This window comes from Pimephales promelas, chromosome 15 (assembly GCF_988280905.1).
Source record: "Pimephales promelas chromosome 15, fPimPro1.hap1.1, whole genome shotgun sequence".
In the NCBI taxonomy this organism is placed as follows: Eukaryota; Metazoa; Chordata; class Actinopteri; order Cypriniformes; family Leuciscidae; genus Pimephales; species Pimephales promelas.
This window is the reverse complement of record NC_142783.1, coordinates 5,022,925-5,034,881: the sequence shown is the minus strand read 5'-3', so window position 1 is coordinate 5,034,881 and position 11,957 is coordinate 5,022,925. Positions and strand designations below refer to the sequence as shown.

General features: G+C 48.5%; 1 long non-coding RNA gene across 4 annotated transcripts; it reads left to right on the top strand.

Annotated features, from left to right (window-relative positions):
- Positions 1 to 100: 100 nt before the first annotated feature.
- On the top strand, positions 101 to 10,347 carry LOC120481311 (uncharacterized). Of its 4 annotated transcripts, none has more exons than XR_016146628.1 (3): positions 101 to 816; positions 971 to 1,922; positions 9,953 to 10,347. It is a non-coding gene; the product is annotated as an uncharacterized LOC120481311 (long non-coding RNA). The 4 variants fall into 4 exon arrangements; XR_016146629.1 differs by lacking the exon at positions 9,953 to 10,347 and adding an exon at positions 3,503 to 3,679; XR_016146630.1 differs by lacking the exon at positions 9,953 to 10,347 and adding an exon at positions 2,944 to 3,248.
- Positions 10,348 to 11,957: the final 1,610 nt, after the last annotated feature.

The window sequence follows — 11,957 nt, the reverse complement described above, 5'->3', positions numbered from 1 at the left end:
CACACTCGAGCCGAAAGAATGGATTTCACTGAAGCGCGCATCTCTTTACACACATGATGAGACACTTAAACGCATTGCACGTAATCTTGACTTTGCCACATCTTGTTGAGATTTTCTTCAGAGACTATAATGCATGTTATCTAGCAGTAGTATTTTATGTTTTGTGTCAATGTCTTAAATAGTAATATTTTTAATCAATTATGTCCTTAAAACTAAAATCCCAATATGATCATATTCAGTAAATAAAAAATGGCATTGTGTGAGTTGAATAAGGAAGTGTATTGATCACGAGTATAACTCTCACTTAAGAGTGTGGACTGAGTCATCATTGAAATCCTGATCTTCTTCTGAGTGTGAAAGAGTATTGAAGTTCTCCATGCTGTGAGAAGTCATCTGCATCTCTTCATCTTCTGAGTGCTGTTTCGGTGTAACAGTGGAAGGATTGATCATTGGGTGAGTGCTGGCCTTATTGCACTGAGAGTGGATATGCAGTGCCCGAATTGAAGTGTTACACAGTAATGGACTTGATGTGAAGTGCAGTGTGTGGATGTATATGTATATTTAACTGCCAGTATTCCCCAGTTCATATTCTCGCCCAGTGTTTGCTGAACCCAAAATCTCAGTGTTGAACGTGCATGTCCCGCTCCGGCCACAATCTCCCGTTCGATACCGAAGAGAAGTGTGCTTGCCCTGTATAACTTGTCTGTCTATTCAAAGGAAAAATTCTCCTGCTACTGTCTTCTGGTGTGATGCCCGTCTGGAGGAGGAACACACCCTAGCCTTAGTGTTGCTTGCTTGGAGCAACCCAGTCCAGCCGTAAGCCCGATTCTCCATCTCAAAGAGAGTGTGCCTGTACCTGTATAAATTGCTCTGTCTGTTTAAATAGATGATTCTTGGTCTTCTATTTAAGGTGTTGTCTTTTGTTTTAAATTTACGATTTAATAATGCAATCGCTGTTGTTTGTCCATAGAAAACATGACAGCCCGCGTCTGTTTTGGAACTATTGGGGCTTCTTCCATGAACCACGTGACAGCCTTGCGGCGACATCAAAGCGTGTCGCAACTCTCTAAATATATGGCTCTGGGCCGACTGATTTAACCTGAAAGAAGAGCAGCTTTAACTGAAATAACCACTCGTTACAACCGAGGTATGCAGCAAAGCATTTGTGAAGCCACAACACGAACAACCTTGAGGCGGATGGGCTACAACAGCAGAAGACCCCACCGGGTACCACTCATCTCCACTACAAATAGGAAAAAGAGGCAAAAATTTGCAAGAGCTCACCAAAACTGGACAGTTGAAGACTGGAAAAATAATGCCTGGTCTGATGAGTCTCGATTTCTGTTGAACATTCAGATGGTAGAGTCAGAATTTGGCGTAAACAGAATGAGAACATGGATCCATCATGCCTTGTTACCACTGTGCAGGCTGGTGGTGGTGGTGTAATGGTGTCGGGGATGTTTTCTTGGCACACTTTAGGCCCCTTAGTGCCAATTGGGCATCGTTTAAATGCCACGGCCTACCTGAACATTGTTTCTGACCATGTTCATCCCATTATGGCCACCATGTCCCCATCCTCTGATGGCTACTTCCAGCAGGATAATGCACCATGTCACAAAGCTTGAATCATTTCAAATTGGTTTCTTGAACATGACAATGAGTTGACTGTACTAAAATGGCCCCCACAGTCACCAGATCTCAACCCAATAGAGCATCTTTGGGATGTGGTGGAACGAGAGCTTTGGATGTGCATCCCACAAATCTCCATCAACTGCAAGATGCTATCCTATCAATATGGGCCAACATTTCTAAAGAATGCTTTCAGCACCTTGTTGAATCAATGCCGCGTAGAATTAAGGCAGTTCTGAAGCTGAAAGGGGGTCAAACACAGTATTAGTGTGGTGTTCCTAATAATCCTTTAGGTGAGTGTGTATATATATATATATATATATATATATATATATATATACATGTATATAGTACTGTGCAGAAGTCTTAGGCATACTAGTATTTTCGCCTCAAAGAAATGGTTTTAAGCCAGTTCTTTAAATATTTTGTTGTAGTGTCTCAGTAGGAAATATCAGTTTACATTTCCAGACATTAATTGTGCCATTAATTGTAATAATCCAGTGAAATTTTTGAATGCTCAAGGATTCTGACAACAGCCAATGCTCCACACGAAGGTCGGATCTCACCATCATCGAGTGCATCTGAAATTATATGAAGAAACAGAAAAAACAGAGACTAAGACCAGAAGAACTGCGGCAACGTCTCGAAGGTAGTGCCTGCCTGCCTGCAAAGCTGCAGTACTATGAAAAAGCACTTGTGTAAAAATGTTGTAAATGAGAATGTTTTCAAAAATAATTTCATAATCATAAATAGATTTTATTTATCAATTCACTTTTATTAGTTAACTATTATTAACTTTTATTAACTTTTAACAGTTAACTAAATCAAATCAATAGGTGTTTAGTACCCTTTTAAAACGTTTAAAACCGCTTTTGTCCAGATATACGCCTTATTCACGGCAGCGCCATCTTTGATTTTTAATGAGAATGAAAGCGAGGCTGTGAGGGATAGACTTGCATCTCTTCAATGGGCTGTACTGTTATTTAATATGTTTTCGGATTGTTCTGCTCATGAAACACTGGAAAAATATCTTTCCAAGAAATGTCAGTTGACAAAAAACTCCCGACAATGTAAGCTGTGGAAAATTGTAAGTAATCTAGCCGCTTTATTCAGCTTTTTACAGCAGATGCAATTGGAAACACGGTAAGTCTATCCCTCACAGCCTCACTTTCATACCCGTCATGGCGCTGCTCTGAATAAAGTCTATTGCACATAGTTTTTAGTCTTGCAGGGTTTTTCAAGCGTCTTTGGAAACGTTGCTGCAGTTCTTCTGGTCTTAGTCTCTGTTTTTTCTGTTTCTTCATATAATTTCAGATGCACTCGATGATGGTGAGATCCGACCTCCGTGTGGAGCATTGGCTGTTGGTAGAATCCTTCTGCATTCAAAAATTTCATTGGATTATTACAATTGATGGGACAATTAATGTCTGGAAATGTAAACTGATATTTCCTACTGAGACACTACAACAAAATATATAAATAACTGGCTTAAAACCATTTCTTTGAGGCGAAAATACTAGTGTGCCTAAGACTTCTGCACAGTACTATATATATGAAGAGTTCAGATTCAAAAGCCTCTAAGTGCCATTTGAAATTTTCTTCTAGAATGATAATTTTTATCAAGCTTTTATATTTAAGTTCAGTGATTTCACTTAAATGGCAATGATAATTACCTATTAATTGTTATTTAAGTGAAATTACTGAACTTAAATATACAAGTTTGATAAAAATCATCATTAAAGAAGAAAATTTCAAATGGCAAATATCAAATATATATATATATTATTGATTTTATTTATTTTTTTGTGAAAATGACAGATTTTTTCACTAAATAATACCCTTATTCCTCCTCGGCTGGGATCATGAACTGTAGGCTCCTTTCAAGCTGCATTGAAACTGCAATTTGGACCTTCAAACCGTTGGACCCCATTGAAGTCCACTATATGGAGAAAAATCCTGAAATGTCTTCATCAAAAACGTCTCGGTTACGTATGTAACCCTCGTTCCCTGAGTAGGGAACGGAGACGTTACGTCAGAAGTGACGGAGATTGGGGGTTTCGCATAGAAAGCCAATCCTCTTCGAGTATTTAAAAACGAGCCAATGGCATGCAATGCCTTGGGGCTGCGGAAATTTGCATAGCGTACTCCGCCCTACTCCGTGAGTATAAAAGGAGGAAGTGAACGCAACCGCAGTATGTCTTCGCTGAGGAGCCAAGACTGAACTCGGCGTCTACCCAGCGATACAGCAGAAGTGGCAGGGAGACGTAACGTCTCCGTTCCCTACTCAGGGAACGAGGGTTACATACGTAACCGAGACGTTCCCTTTCGTAGTCACTTCGAGTTACGTCAGAAGTGACGGAGATTGGGGGTCTGTGCCATCACGCCATCTTCAAGCTGTCTTCCAGTGCCCTGCGAAAGTCTGGACCCCTCCCTTTTTTATTTATTTTTTTTTTTTTTTAGGGATCCTACTTTGACACAGGATTACAAAGGTACACTGGGAAACATATCCCGGGAGGGACATGCTACCAGATGCCTACCGAAGGGAGGACTTAAGAATACTCATATGGCCACGTAGGAACGCATATGGAGACACTGGAGCACCAAGCGCAGGTGGCTGCTAAAATTTCAACTCCAGGGGTGGCAGATGGCTTGCCAAGGGAAGACACATGCTCAGAGAGGCTTACAGTGGATAATACACATGAGACGGTTACCATGGGGGAACCGTACGCATGGAGGCACCTAGCCAGCATCCAGAGCAACAGCAGTGGTGCCCGCATCGTCGGTGCTGGAGGACTCAAGACTTCAATGGAAGAACTGAGGAATATCGCACTTATCCAGTCCGGGGAGTGGAGTGGCGAGCAAGCGAAGACACCTGAGCGGGTCCAGAACTGGCCGAAACGAGTACGTGAGAGGATACCGGCTCAATTCGCAGATTATAGAATCTGGCGAAGGTGTTGGGTGTCGCCCAGCCTGCAGCTCTGCAGATGTCTGTTAGCGAGGCGCCATGGGCTAGAGCCCAAGAGGAGGCCACACTCCGAGTGGAATGGGCCGTCACACCAAGGGGGCACGGCCGGCCTAGCTGCTGGTAAGACAAAGCGATGGCGTCCACTATCCAGTGGGACAGCCGTTACTTTGAGAGAGCCCTTCCCTTCTGGCTCCCCCCATGACAGACAAAGAGCTGGTCTGAGGTCCTGAAACACTGCGTTCTGTCGACATAGGTGCGGAGAGCACGTACCGGACAGAGCAGTGCCAAGGCTGGGTCTGCCTCCTCCAGGGGCAGCGCTTGCAGGTTCACCACCAGGTCCCGGAGGGGAGTGGTAGGAACCTTGGGCATATATCCAGGCCGGGGTCTCAGGAATACGTGAGAGTAAGCCGGCCCGAACTCCAGGCACACTTCGTCAACAGAGAGTGCGTGCAGGTCCCTTACTCTCCTGATGGAGACCAATGCAATCAGGAGTGCTGTCTACATAGGACCAGGGCAAAAACTCTACCGACTGCAAAGGCTCCAGGGGAGGCCTCTGCAGAGCACCCAGGTCTACTGAGAGGTCCCCAGAGGGCAGGAGGGGAGGGAGGCGGATTTAGCCCCCTCGCTCCCCTCAGGAACCTGATGACCAGGTCATGCTTCCCATAGACTTACCTTTCACTGCATCATGAGACATAAATCCAAAGGGTGGAGGGCGACAGCCTACGCTCCAACCCTTCTTGCAGGAAGGAAGCACGACTCCGATCGAACATCTCCGGGGGTCTTCTCAGCAAGAAGAGCACCAGCTGACGAAGAGGTTCCACTTCAACGCGTACAGGTGTCTCGTGGACGACGCTCTAGCGGAAGTGATGGTTGCCGCCACCGCAGGTGGCAACGAACTCAAACCTGCCCCGTCCCATCCCGGAGCCACACGTGTAGTCTCCAGGATCAGGACGAGGGTGCCACGGAGTGCCCCGTCTCTGAGTGAGTAGATCTTGTCTCAGAGGAACAGGCCAAGGAGGTGCTGTCGCGAGGAGCATGAGTTCGGAGAACCACTTCTTGGTGGGCCAATAGGGGACTACCAGCAAGACCTGCTCCTCGTCCTCCTTGATCTTGCACAACACCCGTGCAAGGAGGCTCACTGGGGGAAACGCATACTTGCGTGGGCCCCACGGCCAGCTGTGCGCCAGTGCATCTGTGCCGAGCGAACCGTCGGTCAGGGAATAAAACCGGGCGCAGTGGGATGAGTCCCGAGAGGCGAACAGATCTATCTGTGCCTCCCCGAACTGGTCCCAAATCAGCTGGACCGACTGGGGATGGAGTCGCCATTCGCCGGAGATGGGACAGACCCATGACAGCTCGTCGGCTGCCAGGTTCCGGTCTCCAGGAATGTATACTGCACGAAGGGACCTCAGGTGCTTCTGACTCCATATCAAGAGGTGGCGGGCGAGCTGCGACAACCGGCGCGAGCGTAGACCCCCCTGGTGGTTGATGTACGCTACTGCCGTAGTGTTGTCTGAACGGACAAGCACATGCTGGCCTGAGAGCAACGCTCTGAAGCGGTGCAGGGCGAGCCGTACTGCCAGCAGCTCGAGGCAATTGATGTGCATGAGGCGCTGGGGTCCTGTCCAGGAACCGGCGGCTGCATGCCCATTGCAAATGGCACCCAAACCCGTGGTAGACGCATCCGTGGAGACAACGAGATGCCTGGAAACTCGCTGAATATGGACGCCGGTCCGTAAGAAGCTGAGGTTCGACCACGGGAAGAAGGTTCGGCGGCATGCTGGAGTCACTGGAACTCGGAGCGAACCGCGATGCCATGCCCACCTCGGGACTCGATCGCGAAGCCACAGCTGAAGCGGTCTCATATGAAGCAAACCGAGCGGCGTAGCCGCGGCCGCGGATGCCATATGCCCCAGGAGCCTCTGAAATAGTTTCAGTGGAACCGCATTCTTGCCCTCGAACTGTCGAAGACAAGTCAGCAGTGAGTGCGCGCGCTCATTCGTGAGCTGCGCGGACATGGCGACCGAGTCTATCTCCATGCCGAGAAAAGAGATCCTCTGCACGGGGCAAAGTTTGCTCTTTCCCCGGTTGACCCGAAGGCCCAGACGGGCTAGGTGCCGGAGCACCAGGTCTCTGCGTTCGCAAACCTGTTCTCGAGAGTGTGCCAGTAACAGCCAGTCGTCGAGATAAATCAGGGTGCGAACCCCGTGTTCGCGAAGGGGAACAAGGGCTGCCTCGACGATCTTCGTGAAGACGCGAGGGGACAGAGCTAACCCGAAAGGGAGAACCGTGTACTGATGCCTGGCCTCGAGGCAAACCGAGAGCGGTCTGTGTCGAGGCGATATGGAGACATGAGAGTACGCGACCTTCAGGTCGATTGCTGCAAACCAATCCTGAAGCCCAACGCATTCGAAAATGCGTTTGGCTGTGCGCATTTTGAACGGCAGTCGAAGGAGAGTACGGCTCAAAAATGCGCAGATCCAGGATTGGCCGTAACCCACCGGTCTTCTGGGGACAGTGAAGTATGGGCTGTAGACCCGGGCCTCACCTCGGCTGGAGGGACCGTCTCGATTGCACCCCTCGCCAGCAGGGTGCAATCTCCGCTCTCGTGACCGGGGCATAGCCACGGACCACCGTGGAGCGAACTCCCCTAAAGCGGGGAGGAGACCTCGCGAACTGAGTCGCGTAGCCGAATCTGATCGCTCTGATGACGCAGCGGGACAGGCCGGGGAGCTCTAGCTGGGCTCCCAGGAACTGAACCAGCGGAGTCATGCGAACCACAGATGTCCCCCCGGAGGGGCAGCGGTACAGGGAGACCGGCATGCGCACAGTAGTTACCCTGTGCGGATGCACAGTCGATCCCCGTTCCCCAACAGAAGAGACCAGGGAAGGCAGAGCGTTCCACGGGGGTCTGTTCTGCCCGGGGTCTGGCGATAGAGGGGGAGGGGAGTGGTGTAGTCGGGGGACGGCACACGCTCCCATCCGCACCCTCAGAGACAGAGAGGAATGAACGGGGCGGAACTGGACGTCGTGCGCGCTCATTCCAGTCTGTGTGCTCAATGACAGTGTCAGCTTTTCCTCAACCAGCTCAAGGAGCTAGCTAGAACAAAAGATTCTCCACTGGCCCTCCACCGGGGAAGGAGGGGCCCTGCTACCGCCTCCTGAGAAAAACCATGACACTATCACTGAGCGGCCCGCCTCAGGGACATCGCTTCGCCTGGCGTTTAGCGGGGCACACGGCCTGAGGGGGGGGGGGGGACGCTTACCTGTGGCCTCCTCCACGACGCGAACCGGCTGAAGGCTGCTGCTGGGGCCGCGTGGGAGGGAAGGGAGCCGCAGGGGGGCGTCCTCGGCGGCGAGCTGGCGGAGGCGTCTGAGCCGACGGCTGGTTGGAGGCAGCAGCTGGCCGTCGGGGCAGAGAAACCGCCTTCGTCTGCTCCTAGGCGGTCGAGAAGTGCTGGGCAAAGTCCTGGACCGCACCGCCGAACATTATGATGCTCCTGGACCACAGCGGTGGGCATCACCTGACCAAGGGAGCGAGCGACCGCCTCCGTGACCCGTTTAAGGGCAAGGTAGGCGGCAGGCTCGCAGCTCGCTTGGTCCGTCCCCTCCTCGTGCACATTCCTGAGCAGCTAGCTTTGTAGGTGCTCATCATATGCAGGGCGGAGGCTGCCTGTCACGCCGCTCTACAGAATCGCGTCGCCATAGACGACGAGAACCCATAGGCTTTGGAGGGGCATCTGAGAGCAACCGCCGGTTGACCGGGGGAGCCCCAGCGTACCCACAGACAGCCGCATCGCCGAGGGGAGGAAGGGCGGGGAACTGAAGCACGCTTTTTTTTTTTATTATTATTATTATTTTTATTTATTTATTTATTTATTTTTTTAGTGCGTGTCAGTTCCGCATGCAACTCGGGGAAAAAAAAGGAAATTGGGGTTGGCCGTGGCCGTAAGGCGGCAGCGTTACCCAAAAACCAATTATCCAGCCGCGAGAGATCGGGATAGGGCGGAGTTCCACCCCCACCCGATGCTCACGGAGGCCCGAGATAGCACGGCCATCATCGCGGGATCAGACACGGCGACGCCGACGCTCCCGAGGGAGGCAACGCGGCCGCATCCTCACTTCCCGAGGAGTCAAGCCCGCCTTGTGATGCTGCGATCGTCATCGCATCATTCTCTGGAGCGCCGAGCGAAACAGACGGTACCTCAGAGAGGCAGACGTCTGAAGCGATACAGCGCTCACTGGCTTGAACACTGAGCGGTGGGTGTGACCCGAGGAACTAACGTCGGGGTTTTTTGTCACACATTCACCGTCATATCACCCTATCCGCGAGTCGAACAGCTTCTATTTTAAGAAGCAGAACGAGTAACGGACACGGGGACTCTCACTATCAGATCATTGAGTCTCGATCACAGTGTAGAGATGCTCATGTTCCCATTCAGAAGGAACATGAAACATCCGCGAACGCTGCTCTGCATGCTGAAGCCCAGGCACACACAGAGCAGCGATCGCGACCATCAGAGAATGACATAAGACGAACGCACCCAGAAGAACACGGGCGAGTCGTCTTTAAAAAGACGTGCCGCGTGCAGCTCTCTCACTTAAAGAGAGGAGGAAATTCACTCTTTCAGCGCTGAGGCGACCAGGGAGAAGCGCAAAGTCTGGCAGACCACTGCTCAGATCGCAGGCAATGCAGAGTCTCGCTGGGTACCGCCGTCACACCAACACTGAAGAGGACGCTCGTCTCGAAGAGTCTTGAACAGTGAGAATGGCTTTCAGGAGTGAAGAGTTCTCTTGGCTCCGAAGCGAAAACATACTGCGGTTGCGTTCACTTCCTCCTTTTATACTCACGGAGTAGGGCGGAGTACGCTATGCAAATTTCCGCAGCCCCAAGGCATTGCATGCCATTGGCTCGTTTTTAAATACTCGAAGAGGATTGGCTTTCTTTGCGAAACCCCCAATCTCCGTCACTTCTGACGTAACTCGAAGTGACTACGAAAGGGAACTTAATTTCTTTTTGACTGAAGAAATAAAGGGTGGGTAAATTATCGGGGCATTTTAATTCTGAAGTGAACTAATTCTTTAAATGTGCCATAATTTAAAACATTTACACCATTAAATTGCTCTATGATACTGTTAGTTATCAATAGTTGTCATATAATTATCTATTGAAAGAGTAGAACATTTTTCTCATTTTGCCTGCTTTTCATGTATTTGTCGGGCATAGTGTGGAGATTGTAAACAGTTTATTAAATACTTTGATTAAATTTTGGCCCTGTTCAGTAGATTTTATTATCTATGTACTGTAGATATAAAACTTGTATGATGCTAATTATTCATGGTTTTGTTTGCTTCCAGGTTGTGCGGTTTGCAGCACAACAAAATCAACTGTCATCCTCACAGAAAAAATGAGTGTCCACATCTGAGGAGTGGCTGTACTTTAAGATCCAGTCCTCAAATGCAAACTTGGCCTCTTTTAAGGAACAAGATATGACCACATGAGACAATCAGGGCTAATGACGGCCATGAGACTTAGACCTGAGCGCAAAAATGGAGGCTCTAGCCCCTTCCAGAGCTAAGATATAGAAACTCAAAAATTCGGCCCGAAAAAAAACGACAGTGGTATCCCTTACGTTTTTTTTTTTGGGCGAAAAATTTAGTTTCTCCAATCCTCCCAAATTCTGATAGAGGGCCATGAGACTTAGACCTGAGTGCAAAAATGGAGGCTCTAGCCCCTTCCAGAGCTGAGATATCGAAACTCAAAAATTCGGCCCGAAAAAAAAACGACAGTGGTACCCCTTACGTTTTTTTTTTGGGGGGCGAAAAATTAAGTTTCTCCAATCTTCCCAAAACTCTGGATTCTGATAGAGGGCCATGAGACTTAGACCTGAGTGCAAAAATGGAGGCTCTAGCCCCTTCAAGAGCTGAGATATCGAAACTCAAAAATTCGGCCCGAAAAAAAACGACAGTGGTACCCCTTACGGGTTTTTTTTGGGCAAAAAATTAAGTTTCTCCAATCTTCCCAAATTCCCTTACGTTTTTTTTTGGGGCGAAAAATTAAGTTTCTCCAATCTTCCCCAAACTCTGGATTCTGATAGAGGGCCATGAGACTTAGACCTGAGTGCAAAAATGGAGGCTCTAGCCCCTTCCAGAGCTGAGATATCGAAACTCAAAAATTCGGCCCGAAAAAAAAACGACAGTGGTACCCCTTACGGGTTTTTTTTGGGCGAAAAATTAAGTTTCTCCAATCTTCCCAAATTCTGATAGAGGGCCATGAGACTTAGATCTGAGTGCAAAAATGGATGCTCTAGCCCCTTCCAGAGCTGAGATATCGAAACTCAAAAATTCGGCCCGAAAAAAAAAAACGACAGTGGTACCCCTTACGTTTTTTTTTGGGCGAAAAATTAAGTTTCTCCAATCTTCCCAAATTCTGATAGAGGGCCATGAGACTTAGACCTGAGTGCAAAAATGGAGGCTCTAGCCCCTTCCAGAGCTGAGATATCGAAACTCAAAAATTCGGCCCGAAAAAAAAACGACAGTGGTACACTTTACGGTTTTTTTTTTTTGGGGTGAAAAATTAAGTTTCTCCAATCTTCCCAAATTCTGATAGAGGGCCATGAGACTTAGACCTGAGTGCAAAAATGGAGGCTCTAGCCCCTTCCAGAGCTGAGATATCGAAACTCAAAAATTCGGCCCGAAAAAAAAACGACAGTGGTACCCCTTACGTTTTTTTTTTTTGGGGCGAAAAATTAAGTTTCTCCAATCTTCCCAAAATTCTGATAGAGGGCCATGAGACTTAGACCTGAGTGCAAAAATGGAGGCTCTAGCCCCTTCCAGAGCTGAGATATCGAAACTCAAAAATTCGTCCCGAAAAAAAAACGACAGTGGTACCCCTTACGTTTTTTTTTTGGGCGAAAAATTACGTTTCTCCAATCTTCCCAAATTCTGATAGAGGGCCATGAGACTTAGACCTGAGTGCAAAAATGGAGGCTCTAGCCCCTTCCAGAGCTGAGATATCGAAACTCAAAAATTCGGCCCGAAAAAAAAAACGACAGTGGTACCCCTTACGTTTTTTTTTTGGGCGAAAAATTAAGTTTCTCCAATCTTCCCAAATTCTGATAGAGGGCCATGAGACTTAGACCTGAGTGCAAAAATGGAGGCTCTAGCCCCTTCCAGAGCTGAGATATCGAAACTCAAAAATTCGGCCCGAAAAAAAAACGACAGTGGTACGTTAAAATACATTAATGACTCCTTATAACGTTCGTCTCTTATAATAAACTGATTTGCGTTTACCCATAAAACTTGCTTTGAATCAATCGGATCGCTTGGGTCCTAAGGTGGGACTCATCTCTTCAGCGGGACT